This window comes from Palaemon carinicauda, chromosome 33, assembly GCF_036898095.1.
Source record: "Palaemon carinicauda isolate YSFRI2023 chromosome 33, ASM3689809v2, whole genome shotgun sequence".
NCBI lineage: Eukaryota > Metazoa > Arthropoda > Malacostraca > Decapoda > Palaemonidae > Palaemon > Palaemon carinicauda.
The window spans coordinates 80,768,863-80,777,615 of record NC_090757.1 but is presented as its reverse complement, the minus strand read 5'-3'; positions in this window follow the sequence as shown (position 1 = coordinate 80,777,615).

The following is an 8,753-nucleotide window of genomic DNA, read 5'->3' as shown; positions in this document are numbered from 1 at the left end:
AAAATGTCAAATGGACTTCCTTCCAATCCTTTTCCTGTCCGGGAAAAGCTGGTGACAAAGGCTTGCACTCATCGAGTGTGGGACAAGGCTTACCCGCCTCTACCGCTTTGGCAACAGAAGTAAATGCCTTCCCTATAAAGGCGAATGAGAGTGAAGTAGGAGCAAGAAAGGAAGGGTGTCCGTTATTCAGTGAGAATACCTTCGACTCTGAATAACCCACCTTTCTTAGACTACCTGAAAGGATAGTCTGTGTCTTATCATGGTCAAGAATCAAGACCTCCTTTGGTTCCGTTCCTTTTCTTGACTTTGGTTCGTACTTCAGTCGAACCCAACAATTAGGGAAAGCATCAAAGCTTGGCCAAAATTGAATTTTGTCCAAAGGAACAGCACCTATTTTCTCTGATATGCAGAGATTGCCATTTGAAATCGGCATCTGCTCCGCGAACCTCCAGGGAATGGTTATGGAGCATGTTGATAGGTCTTGATTCATGGGTCGTTTGACTAACCCCTGGGAAGCGACAAGAGAAACTTTACGAGGATCTATCTTGCGTTTTACTTCCTGTTTTCGTTTTGTCTATGAAAGTTCTCCATTTGATTCTTCAGCTGAATACATAATTGTACCACATTATCCAAATTAGAGGTAGAAGACGAAGATGTCGACATCGATGGCTCTAAAGCCGGCACAGGTGGAGGAAATTCCGACGCAACATTTTCCTCTTCTACCTTGGGGCATTTCTTGCCCTTACTCCCAAAGGTTTTCTGGCCGTCAGGGGATGTAGTTAGCTCCTGAGGCACTACTGTTTCCTCACTTGCTTTCGGAAATAGTAGCTTACGCATCCCATCATTAGGTAGGAAAGGTCCCAGAGAGATCTTTTGAAAGCCTCTCACCCAATTGCGTAACTTATATTGATCTGTATCCCTAGTCTCTGTAGACTTGGGATTTTCAAAACCTTCGGACATTAATGTCTGACATATATTGCAAACCTGTGGGTTCCAATAATGTAGGGATCTGGAAATAATATTGCAGGGGGCATGAAACCTGCAAGTATTATGACCGTAAAAATACTTACTCTTGGCCTTGCAGAGGACTGCAGCACAATGTATCTGGTGTTCCTCCTGTAAAGAAAGGAAAACCAAATGAGTATACAATGGATTATCTCCTTGACAATCAACATGCAAATGTCCTTTACAATAGAGTAGCTTAGGATAGTAAGCTATAAAGGGATAGTAGGAGGTACATACTTGTGTACCCCTGTGAGCAAATGCTGTTGCCTCCCCTCAATATTAACTACATGGAGATTTCTCTATAGAGAAACTCCAAGTAGAAGGACTCTTACCCCTAGGGGTAGAGAAGTTTCAAATCACTGTCCCAAAAGAATGTTAATACTGTGGGGTCAAGATAACTGATTCTCGATCAGAATATTGAAGAAAATTATTCATTCAATATATGGACGGTACCAGCAGAATGCTCGTACAAGGGTACCCAAGGTATGTCAGAAAATACTACTGTATCATGGTACTGTAGTTTTCTAATGGCAGTAAGTCTATATTGCAATTTACTGGCTACTGTACATCATGTATTGTAGTCTAGTCATTATGCTGCCTTCATAGTAGCATATGACAGTATGGTCCATCTAGCATGAAGCCAGCTGGACTAGGAAAATAAAGACATATATTTGTATATCCCACTCAGCCCATTTGCTGTAGTCTTCCTACTATATTAAAATATAGAGTTTCCTGATCAGGGAGACTCAAGGAAAAAGGCTCCACCCTTTAAGGGTTAGGAGTGTATTACTCCTACCTTGAAGTGTTTAATATTGTAGGGTAATCCTAATAATGATTTCTAATCAGGATATTGAAGAAATCATATTCATTCAATATAGGGTTGGGCTCAGCAAATGCCTGTGTTGGATATCCAAAATATATTGGACATAACTACTAGTATAAACTATATAGTAGTTTTCTATCTGCAGTATATTCTATACTGCAGATATATTGGCTACCTGTATAATATATACAGTAGTTTAGCCGGCATGTAGCCGGAATAGCTAGGTCTTGCCAGCATACCCGGCATGCAAGCTGAAGAGAGAGAGAGAGAGAGAGAGAGAGATAGCATGGAAAAAAGGCTACTCCTTACTGTGAATGTATACAGTAATCAAGGATGTAAAAGTCTAATTTGACTGCCTTTTCCCAGAAAGAAGGCTCTAATAGAAGGGGAGAATGTACCATTCAGGCTTCCATGCAGCTACAGTACTATTGCCGACAAGGTACCGCCGATACACTGCAGGCCGGCAAGTCCAGCAGTACCAGTACAGTCGGCGTGCTGCCAACTGAGTCAGCACTATCTGTGCCGGCCTGGCCAGCAGTACCCTGGCAACAGGACCTGTAGCAGCAGTCCAAGGGAGGAATGAAGAACCTTGGGAACAGAAGGGACTTTCCCTCTCACGGCCATCATGGTCGCCGGCAGCCATCTTGGCTGCCGGCTGAGCCGGCAGTTGCCGACAGATGATGTGGTTGGCGGCATATGCTCTGCCGTCAGCCAAAGACATGGCTAGAGAGGGAGCCTGGCTGGCTCCGGCAACCTACCAGCAAAGGTAAGGTTGCAAGATCCCGGCCTAAAGAAAGGCAATGGCTCAGCCATCAAAAGTGGGCAGAGGGGTAGGGAACAGGGTCCTGTAACGAGTGTGAAAGGAACTGGCAAAAATTGTCTGTCCTACCACCTGTAAAAGAAACTCTGTTTCGGTATCGGCAGAATCCCAAGGAACAGGAGAGACTCAGTTCTCCATCCCAGAGATTGCCGACACAGTTAAGGGGATGGCGGCACTGCCGCCTCCTCTCAACAAAGAAAAAACAGAGTTGCAGTGCCACGTATCCTAGGCTAAAGAAAATAACTCTTCAGCCCAGAGTACTGTGGCATAGGACTAGTCTTTTGGTCGCAAGGAGAAGATGGTATCCTACCATAACTTAAAGTGTGGCTAATGAGGGCTAACCTCCATTGCCGGCCACCTAGCCGTTAGGGGAATGATGGTATCCTACAACCCATTCGCCCTTCCGGCAGGTCGCCGAAATGAGACTAAATACTCTGAGATTCTGACTAAATCCCAAAACCTGATGGTATACCACAACCAACGGTTAAGGGAAGAGGCAGGACAAACCCTAAGTTAGCCATGTCTGAATAAAATTCAAGGCACGGCTATTAGGGTTGTAGCCTGAGGCTACACTCAGAGGAAAAGAGATTACCCTTAAGTCTCCGAAGAGACGTGTAATGTTTTATAACATTCTAGGAGGTATCAGTCTCCACTGAATGAAAACAATACACGATGGTAACCGAGGAAAGTCTGAACGTATAGTAAAACGTCTAGGTAAGGTTACCTAGGCTATACGAGATCTCGGTTACCTAAATCACCGAAACTCTAACTATACGATCGACAGAGAAAACGGGGAAACAAAAATTATGCAAATTATCGAAACTTTACAAGAATAATTGCCTAAATAGCTAAATAATTAAAATAATTAAATAAAGCTATTAAAAACTGGAAGTCGTTCTTCTATCTAAATAACACATGCCTAACGAACGACGGTGCCATGGCGCCTCCAGTAACTGGCCTAGCTCTTAAACACAATAAAATAATTTAATTTCATTGTGAAACAGGAGCTAAAATATACTCAAAGTAAAGACCCGATACTCAACTTTCCAGAGGCGGAAGAAGATGGAGAAAGCATAATAATAATCCCGTAAAACGATCGAAAAGTTAGATCACCAGGAAATATCACCGAGCGAGATCGCTACAAAAAAAGGAATGTCCGCCATCGTGGGAATGGTGCTGTTGTATTCCCAATAGTATTACGAGAGCGGGGAGAGCCTTTAGACAGCTCCCTTTTATTTTTGCCACATCCTCCTCGAAACCAAAACGCTGTTTAGGGTGCAGATTGCTATGGAGGCGTGTCAAGTATGCATCCGCTGATATTATGCGATATCCTTGGGAGAAATTTTAAGGATATTCGTGCAAGGAGTTAGAATTCTGGATACCTAAAGGTAAAATTCTCTGGGAATATCACTGTAGTACATATATCCCTTAGGAAGCTACTTTAAGGAACTTCCATCACGACGACATGGCTTGAGCCCAAAAAATATAGCTGGACTTGGAGTGCCACGCTTCCTTATCGCCATAAACATGACAAATACCACTCCCGAAGGGATCTAAAGCAGTTACAGTTAAATCAAACTGTGAAAGAGGAGGTTACTCAACTTTGACAACTGAAGGGAAGCCACCATGCGAGGAAATACTCCAAAAAGCTGAGTAAAGGCACTCTTGACAAAGAAACGAACGCGTATGTAAGCTGCGAAAATTGGAATGAGTTTATCAGACGAGTAAAACTATGAAGGGAGAGGATGTGTAACAGCTCCTCACCTATCCTCTTCCTTAGATTCCTAGACTGGGTTAAGTCTGTTTGGGGTGCAGATATGTATGGTTATCTACGGATACATCCCTGATTATACACGGTATCTTAGGATAGTGGTTCCGGGGGTAGAACTCCGTGATACCTGACGGTAATTCTCTTGTAATATCACTCACAGAAATATTATACAGTAGGAAACTGCCTGAAGGAACTTCCATCAGGACAACATGGCTTGAGCCCAAAAATAACAAATACAGTAGGCCCCCACCATACGACATTAATCCGTTCCGGAGTTGGTATCGTAAGGTGAAAATATCGTACGGTGGGCAATAGAATAGCTAATGCGTGCAAAACCCCAGGTAAAAACATTGAAAATTAGTATGTAACAAAATAGTATAGTAAGCACTGTACTGCAGTATACTTATATATAATATACATGTACTGTACAGTATATAATTAAATACGTAACATAACAGGATAAATAAAAATTATATACTGTACAGTACTGTAAAGGAAAAATTAAATTTTATTTACCTTTGGAGTGACGTGACTTGAGCTGGTTCGTTCGTTCGTTCGTAGAGTATTACAGCCAACACTTTTTGTTGGCACGGGCCTTTCCCTTGGTCGGCCCGTAGGTGATCTGAAAAGATATAAGGTGGGTTATCAAAATAAAAGGAAATTTGAAATGGTTTTTAGTGGTAGAGAAAGTTGTGAACAGGGTAAGGATGATGGTATTAGTGATAGAGGGCCATCATTTCACGGATAGTGGTAGTATGAAAATTGGGGTGTAAGGCCTTGAAATGTAGAGAAAAGGATGCAGGTGGGGTTGTCCAACCCTTTACTCCTCTAGGGTCCCTGCGGAGAGATTTTTAGTGGTAGGTTAAGCTAAGAAAGTACAGAGGATGATGTGAATAGGGCCTTACGATGAAGGTATGGGATGGAGTGGTGTGAATGTGAGGTCTTTACCTTGGAGGAGGTAATCTTGAAAGCAACTGTGAGTGGGTGTCAAAGCTTTCCACAATTGCCTTTGCCAGTGTGGCCGCAGCTTTCCCGGCCTCTGGTGCGTTGGTGTCTACTAGTAGATCACCTCTCAGCTGTGCTGTTTCCCTGCATTCAAGTAAATAGTGCAGGAGGGCGTGTTGTGGCGTGTCACCGCAGTGATCACATAGTCTTTGGATGTCCTCTCTGATTTCCCAGTTTGCCTTGTAACCCAGCCGGAGTCTGTATATGCATACAGCCTGTTTCCTTGGGGTGATTTTGTCTATGGGTGGGGGTTCTAGCTCCGTGGCCCATTTGTACCAAGTGGCAGAGGGAGAGCCATTTTCTGCCCACATGTGTAGATCCTTGATTAGGTTGTCCTTAAGGTGTGTTTTTATTTTGTTTTTGATTTGTTGTAGTGCAGGCTGTATGTGCACCCGTATATTCTGGATGTGTCTGGTGCTTTTGGCTAGCTCATCAGCTTTTTCATTCCCTGGTATCCCTATGTGACTGGGTATCCAGTTGAATGTTACTAGCCTGTTTCTTTCATTGTGCTGATATAGAAGGGATTTGATATCAGCTATCAGGGACTTGTTTTCTTTGTTTTTGTCCTGCTGTAGGGCTTGCATTGAGCTGGTTGTTGTTGTTGTTGTTGGGGTATTAAAGCCAACACTTGTTGTTGGCCCGGGCCTTCCCTTGGTTGGCCCATAGAGCATTGAGCTGGTAGTGGGTGGAGGCAGAGGGGGGAGGAAACGGTAGGTATAAAAACGTATCAATGCTAATTATGTTATGTACACTTAATAATAAATTTATTCTTACTATTAAACACTTAAAATTAAAAATGCTTTTTTTTTTGTATTTTAAATTTTTTTTTTCTTTTTAGAACTTAAGAAATTACTCTTTTCTAGCTTTATTAATAGAATCCCTATTATCATCTTTGCTTTCTGACACTCCTCTTTTGGAGAAATATCTATCCAAAGAAGCCTGTTTCTGACGATTCCTCAACATATTTCTAAAATGACTCATACACTTGTTATTAACACTCTCCAAAAGACGACTTGTGTGAAGTTTTTCTGGGTGTTTCTTTTCAATGAAACTCGTAAGGTTTTCATACCAACCGATAGCTTCCCTTATTTCTGCCGATGTCGTTTCTTCAGTCTCCCCCCTCCGTCCTCGCCACCACTAGAGCTGTGCTCTTCTTGAATGATGGTCAACTGCATTGCCTCCAACTCCTTCAAGTCTTCAGTCGTAAGCTCCTCCCTATGCTCCTTGATAAGGTTATGGACGTCAACCTCATTGACAACAAGCCCCATGGACCTCCCGATTGAAATTATTTCCTCAACATCACCCTCAGGGGCAGGATCATCAACGGCCTCGTCTTCGGTTGAGGGATCGAAACCTTCGAAGTCTCGTTCTGCCACAACAGCTGGCCACAGTCTCTTCCATGAGGAGTTCAAGGTGCGCCGTGAAACCTCATTCCAAGCTTTGTCGATCATCTTCAGGCATTGAACGATGTCAAAATGCCCCTTCCAAAATTCACGGAGGGTGAATTGAGTGCTTTCGGTCACTTTGAAGCATGTTTTGAACAATTGCTTCATGTAAAGCTTCTTAAAGTTAGCAATCACTTGCTGGTCCATAGGCTGGAGGAGAGGGGTGGTGTTTGGTGGCAGATAGAGAACCTTGATGAAGGAGAAGTCAGGATGAATGATGTCCTCGAGGCCAGGAGGGTGAGCAGGGGCTTTGTCCAGTACCAATAGACATTTGACAGGAAGATTGTTCTCTTCTAAAAGGTTCTTGACAGCAGGACCGAAGCAGACGTTTATCCACTCAATAAATATGGTCCTCGTGATCCAGGCCTTGGCATTAGACTTCCAAAATACCGAGAGCCTCTCCTTCGTGATATTTTGTGCCTTAAAGGCACGATTGATTGATTGATTTAAAGTTTTCAGGCATCCTGACATCTAAGGTCATTGACGCCGGTAACATTTAATTTATGTATACAGAAATAAAAAATTAAATAAAATAAAAAATAAAAGAGAATTCAATTAAAATCATAAAAGTTGAATGTCATAAAAGTTAAATAGTTTTCAGAAGACCTGCTTCTGAAAGAAATCTAAAAATGCCACTTGCATAGGACACATCATTTCCAAGAATCTTGGCAAGGATGAACCTGCCACCCTCACCTCGAGCCTCAAACAAATATCTATTCCTTAAGTTGTTATAATTGGGGCATTCGATCAACAAATGCCGCACTGTTAGAGGTACTAAACAGTCGTCACAATATGGTTGGTGTTGGCCCTTCAGCAGAAACTCGTGTGTCAACCGAGTGTGACCAATACGGAGACGACAAAGAGACGTCTCCCATTTTCGGGGCATCATATTATACCTCCAAGGAGATATGACCTTTGTTACCTCTCGCATTTTATTCCCATCTAGGCTGTCCCAGTGCTGTTGCCATTTATTGCAAACCAATTTCTTGATGTCAGGTAAGAAATCATTACAGGGAATGGGATACCTTCTTGGCAGCAACTCGGATGCAGTCTTCTTAGCCAGTGAATCTGCCTTCTCATTCCCAGACACACCTACATATGCTGGAACCCAACAAAATTGAACTGTTATACCTCTCCGTCCAATAATAAAAAGCCATTCTAAAATCTTTAAAACTAGAGGGTTATTAGAATTAAAAACTTCTATAGCTTGAAGGACACTCCTTGCATCACTAAAAATTGTAAAATTACCCTCCTTCTCCAACGCTATTTTCTCAATAGCGGTTAATATGCCATACAGTTCGGCAGTAAATATGGAAGCGGTCAGAGGAAGTGCACCTCTACAATTAAAACCATTACTATGTACTCCAAATCCAACGCCAGCATCAGATTTGGAGTCATCAGTATAGATAAAAGTTGATCCTCTATGTTCTTTAACATATTCATTAAAAAAAGACCTGGCTTCTAGGTCTGACATAGTCATCTTATCTCCAATAAAATATTTACAAAAAGATATCTCTGGTAACTTCCATGGAGGTGTTGATGATACCTTGAATGGAAGTACCTTACTTCTAATTATATCCGGACTGTTTAATAATTGCTTCACCCGACACCCATAAGGTTGAGGAGATTTTGGGTGCAACTCAAAGTATGATGAGTGTCTTACAAGGCTTGCAGTCTGAAAGGCTAGAGAGTTAGGGAGTCTTTGCAATCTAAACCAATACCGAATAATGGAAGACATTCGATAAAGGTCTAGAGGTAACTCTCCAGCATCAACAAGGAGACTTGGGATAGGCGAGGTTTTAAAAGCTCCTGTAGACAATCTAATACCTGCATGATGTATCGAGTCTAATATTCTTAACCAGCTTGGGGGGGCTGAAGAATATA